The sequence below is a fragment of the Teleopsis dalmanni genome, chromosome 2, assembly GCF_002237135.1.
Source record: "Teleopsis dalmanni isolate 2A chromosome 2, ASM223713v2, whole genome shotgun sequence".
NCBI classification, from domain to species: domain Eukaryota; kingdom Metazoa; phylum Arthropoda; class Insecta; order Diptera; family Diopsidae; genus Teleopsis; species Teleopsis dalmanni.
The window spans coordinates 195738558-195744869 of record NC_051847.1 but is presented as its reverse complement, the minus strand read 5'-3'; positions in this window follow the sequence as shown (position 1 = coordinate 195744869).

Below are 6312 nucleotides of genomic sequence, written 5' to 3'. Positions count from 1 at the left end.
CTTAATACGGCACAATACTTTAATATAAATATTTATTTTATCTGAATGCATGCTATTAGAAAAGTTAATTAGAAATTTATTGAAAAGCTAATTGAATATAAAACTTGAAAAAATAGTGAGAGATTTTTATTTGGAATTTCTAATTAAACTGGATTAAAATCAAACAATTGAATAAAAACAATTATTTTAAAATCAATAATGATTCAAACTTTTATCAGCCTCAGGAGAATAACTTTTAATTAATTAAATTGAATTTTATATGTAAAAATACTTAAAGCTTACAAAAACATTCTCACAATTAATAATTACATACTAACTAAGTAATTAAATCGCATGAATATTAAATATCAACAAAATATTTGAGAAAAATTAGCAAAGGCATTAGTAAACGAAATGGAATTATTTCGAAAGAAAATCATCAGATAAAAGATACCAATTTTTTTTTTTTTTTGATAGAAAAAGTAATCTAATACATATAACATGACCCCAAGCAAAATCATCAAGTCACTGAGACAACCAACCACTTGTTTCGTTCGCATTATTGTGAGTTGTGGTCTTGAGGATTTTTTCCTCTGTGGCCAATGTGGTCAAATCGAGCAGCATTAATGCGTTTACGCTTATCAATGGCACAAGTGCACCACGAAATGATTTGGTAAATTTGCTGAATTATTATCAGGCAATTAATATCACTCAACATAACCGACACATGACAAACATACAAAAACCATTCTTAACATCCTAAATATTCTGAACATCCCAAATATCCTTAACATCCTCAACATCCCAGGCATCATAAGCATCCTAATGAATTAAATGTATTGAAACAAAGACGAATTAGTGACAAGACGAATTATTTTTCTCCTTTTTTTGTTTGCTCAAATTAATTTGATGCTTTTTCGTAACCACGCCAACAAATCTGCCGAAATTGCAGCACGAATTCTCTGAAACTTATCACACAACACCCTTAAAGGTGGAAGGCACTGAGTTTAATTTTGTTAATTAAGACAAGTTTTGCAATTTTTGGATACTCCAATAATTTAAGTGATTTCAGCATTTCTCGAAGTTTTATTAATTTCAACAAATTTTATTATTATTGAAATTTTTCGAGTTGTTTTCATACTTCAAGTGCATAACTCAAAGTTGGACGATCCTGGCATTCCTATTTTATGCAGCGGCGCGTACTTAATTATTTAACTTTGTGTGCGGGCATTAATTGTTACTTTAGTTTAATACTTTACCGACTGAGGTGAAATCAAAAGTTTGCGCTACTAAAAAGTTCTAGAAAGCATTTAAAGATTATTAAATTTCGCTATAGCTGGGAATGGAGCGAACTTATTGATTATGCGGGTAGTTTACGTAAGTAGCATAAGCGGAACTTAATGAGAAAAGTTGAACGGGCTTTATAGGAACAAAACTTTACCAGTTACGCACAAAATTGGTACATTTGATGGAATTGGTTAGTAAAGTATTAAAGCGTTTCAGATGAAGACTAAACGAATAATAAAGATATTTTCTAGCTATTTATGGTACATTATTACTGATGCAGTTGTTGAATAATATAAGTAAATGGAGTCAACTCAAGTTAGTTAGATTATTAATTGTTGTGCATCATATTAGTGGGTATATTTGACTTCAAATCAGATAGTCTAAACAACGCTCTAAACGCTACAATGAAAGGATTCGAATAGAAATGAAGAGAGAACAACAAAAATTTTAGTTAATTTATAAAAATTTGACTAGCCATACAACACTGTTTCGGGTATTGCCAAGTACTAATCATCAGTGATCTTAGGAAATATTCGAATTAACTATAACTATTCAATATACTATTTGCAAAGAAAAACTTTAACAGAATATGTCCAATAGTACAAACTATCCTGTTTCATACAAAAAAGATTCTGCTTTCTCTAAAAACTACACCTGGATTACTGTTGCCTTATTGCTAATCTAAACTGATTAGTGTTTTTAGTGGAAAGAAAAATATATTCGATGGACTCCTATTTTTATAAAATATTGTCCTGAATGTTTTGAAAATTATTATAAATGCTTGGAGCAGATAAAATAGATTTAGTATTTAATATATACTCTGACTTAATAACAAACTAATACTCATTATTAATTAATCAACTATTAGATATTAATCAACTATTAATAAAAGAATAAAACAAGCAGTCTACCGATAAATGCAAACCCACTTGGTTGAATTTTAATTAATATTTTAATCAATGATTACTGTCGAATCAGTATTTAGAAAATTAGGATTTTTACGGATAAATTAATATAAATAAAATTATTAATATTAAGGATGACATTTGGTTCGTTTGCTTAAGGAGATGTTGTGTTTCAGCAGAACCGAAATAAAATAACTAGCTTACCTTGATCAGTGTTATTATCTCAATAATATCACAGTCTTATACTACTTTGTGCCGTACCTGGCCACACAAGAAGTAGTTGTTTCACAAGGGTCGTATTCAACTGTGGATTAGAGCTATACTGTGAAATAAGTTGGTTTTTAACTGAATATCTAATAGCAAAGAGGGAATTGCAATCCAGAGAAGTTGCTATTATCTTGATACACCGGACTCCAGCCAGCACCTAAACTTGATTTGTCCACTTCAGTAGAACAGAGCTGGTTGTTTGGAGATTATTTAACGTGTCACCATATGTAAGGAGGTGGAATGTTGACTGTGCTTCGGTATATATATTTAATAATTGTTCGGCATTGGCTAGACCAATATTGATATAGGCTAGACCGACATTGATGTAGACTAGACCGACGTTGATATAGGCTAGACCAATATTGATATAGGCTAGACCGATATTGATGTAGGCTTACAAAAAAATTCTATACCGACCGCTTGTGTCCTTACCTACTATTAAGAAGTCCTCTACGGTTAATATTATTATGTTTGTTTTAATAACTGAATCTCTTTAATTAAATTAACAACGCCTTGAAGCACAAAGCAAATAACAAAGTCACAATACCCATCTGCATTGGGAACAAGTACCTTGTTAGTTTTTGTATCATTCTATTTAGATTATTACTATCCGACTGTGATTTATGTGAAAAAAAAATATTAAGCTTGAATCATCTGTCCTGTAATATCCAAAAGCTTCTTAATCGAAAATTGATTGTCATCTAATTAGTTAGAATAGATTTTTGTTACAAAAAATGTATAATGCATACAGTGATTGGATCTCTTCGAAGTTAGTACGTTGGGAATTTTCAATTTGTTATACTTTAATGCATATGAAAGGACTTAGAGCCACACAATTTATTTTAACTTTAATTTTAACTTTCATTTTAATCAAAAAACCATTAAATCTTACTAAAGAGGTGTTTTCAAAGAGTAGTGAACTACAACAACAAAAATTGTTTTTATATTATTTTAATTAATTGAATTTTTAGCTGACCATACGCTGTTTCGAGTATTGCACAAATACTTATCATCAGTGGTCTTGAAAATAATTCTTGTATTTAATTATTCGTAAGTAATTATTTTTGAGACTGCAAGTACCAGGAATCGAACTCGGGTCCTGTGAAATGTGAAGCTCAGAATCAGCGCACCTTAACCAACTGATCCTGATTAAATCTTACTTTAAATACTTGCAGTTTAGAGATGATATATTAGAAATTTAGTTATATAGGTACATTATCTTTGTTTTTTTTAATGTTATGCACTATTTATATTTCCTTTTTCTGAGTGAGTTTCCTACACAATTATTTAATTTTTATATTGAAAGATATATATGAATAATTTTAAATAATTAGAGTTATTATTTTAAGATAATATGGCAGAAAACTGCAACCGATTGGTTTATTATTTATATTTATTAATAAAAACATAAAATTCATTAAACATTTTTTATGTTCTGTACTTTTTCTTTTTATTACCTTACTTTGAAGAATCTGACTGCGAAGTCCTTCAGGATATAAGGACTTTTTTCTGTTCCAATTTTTCTTTAGTATTAAATCTACTTTTATAGGTATTTTTTTATAATACCTAACATTTTTATGTATCTACTATGCTCTTAAAGTATAGCAACAAATTCAACTATATTTAGGGTATCTTAAGCTCTATAATTTTTAACTTTTTTATTATTTCGTTAATTTATGCAATGACCGTAATGCCATTGTTGTTTATGTTATTGCGCCATTATTATTGTTATAATCATTAAAGCTTTATTATTATTGCTGCTGATGTTGCTGCTACTGTTGCTATTATTTGCTGTTGCTGTTGCTATTGTTGCTATTGTTGTTGTTGTCGTTGTCGTTGTCGTTGTCGTTGTTGCCATTGTTGTGTCGAGTGTACTTGTATACGTTTGTATCTGCAGTCTATTGAGACTTTGTTGCTATCTCCTGCCGCTTTTATCGCAACCTATTTCCGCTTGTACGCAATTGTCCTTGCCTTTATTGCAGTTGGGTTTGTTTATTGCATCACTTTGCTATGATACGAATGTATCTTGGCAGCAAGTGAAATACAAAGTAGCGATAAACTGTTAAGTATAAGTAGACATTACGGCATTCCGTGCGCCGCTGTGCTGCTGTTGTATCTTCTCTTGCTGACCCTACTTTAATGCAAGAAACAAAATATGAGTTTCACTTTATTAACCTTTGCAGTGTGCTTCCTTAAAGATACACGTCTGGACTTCAAAATTGTTGTAGTGCCGCTTGCTTACATTTTTACAAATCTGATTTCTTATTGCTTTTTTTTCTGCTCTTGAATTTAATTTAAACGTTGTGAAATGCTGTTTTCATTAGACTTTTGGGAGATCAAAGTTTAAAATACTTAATTTGTGATTATAAAGAAATTTGTCATGAATTATTTTAAGAAATGTGCCTGAACAATGTATTTTACATTGCATTAATCATTTATATTCCACAGAGTGGTCTTACGAATGGCACCTGGTCGTAAAGTTATACTATTTCTTTTGAATTTAATTTAAATATTCGATTTGTTAATAAACAAGTCGCACAATGCATCAAAAAGAAACTTCAATATGTTCATCCATTTAAGACAAATATGTAGAACTTGAATGGATTTAAGATATTGTAAGCCAGTAGTCGAAGGTTGTAAGTTGTAGATGTAGCCTTTCAGAATATTGTCAAAATGCCCCCTCACTTTCTCATCGAAGTGTTTGATTACACATGGACTTAGATAATCTTCCAAGGCACGTTTTTTCAAAAGTCAGTTGCTTGCCACACATCATTATCTCCGTTGATTAACCCCGCTCGAAATAAAGTAATATTTCCAAAATAAACCATGCCTATCGTAAGAGTTGACTAAAATCTAGTTAACACTTTCCAATATTGCTTGTAGTATAAATTGTTGAGATTAACTTTAACTTACGGCACCCGACTAAAGTGTAAATCTGCTACAACAGGGGTAAGAGCACACAGTTTCAGCAGCCATGACCAATAGAATTGGCCTCATTAATGGAAGTAACATGTTTGTTTTTGGTTAAAACTTAAAGTTATGCGTATAGAATCAATGTTCATTACTCTCATTCAATGTGAAAGTGTTGTGCACAAAGAACATCAAAAGAATTAGATGGGCCTCGCTTCCTTAAAAGAAGGAAACTATATTTAAATGCATAGCTGCAATTTGTGCCGGTGAAAATACTTGAAATACTCACGCTTACTTGGCGATATCTCACCCATCTGCATAATTTACAACCTTTAGCAACCTTTCGTCTGACCACTTGCTAATCATGCACCTCTATCTTCGTCAACACCTCTTGTTATACTTTGATGCGAGCTTTATTACGCTCCTCAATAACCGTAGCTTTATCTTAGTCACAGACTCCCCAACGAACTTAACGATATTGTTTGCGCAACAACTTATCCCCCTCCGCCTATCCCACTTCCTTCTATATCACTCGTATAAGCTCTGACTTAGATATACCTAGACTTCTAAATACTATGCGACTGTATTTAATCTCTCATACCTAAGTACTGGAATAAATTATCACTCATTTCCCACCAGAACAGTGATGGAAATTTTCTTCATGCATTCCTGGAGATAGTCTTTAAGTCTGACATTGTAGCAATCGATGTTTTCACCTACTGTTAAAAAAAAATGACGAAAAAACATTTTTTTATATAAAAATATTTTTTAACCGACGCTTTACTAGATCCAGTGTTATAACATCAAAGCTTAAGTGAATATTATAACTTGATCCGATGTCCACTGGTAGAAAATATGATAAAGGATGTCAGCATTTTTGGTTAAGGAAGTAGATGACCAACAATATGAAGGCAATCGGTATTACCAACTGACGACAGCACATCACTGATCGCCCCAACTGGCA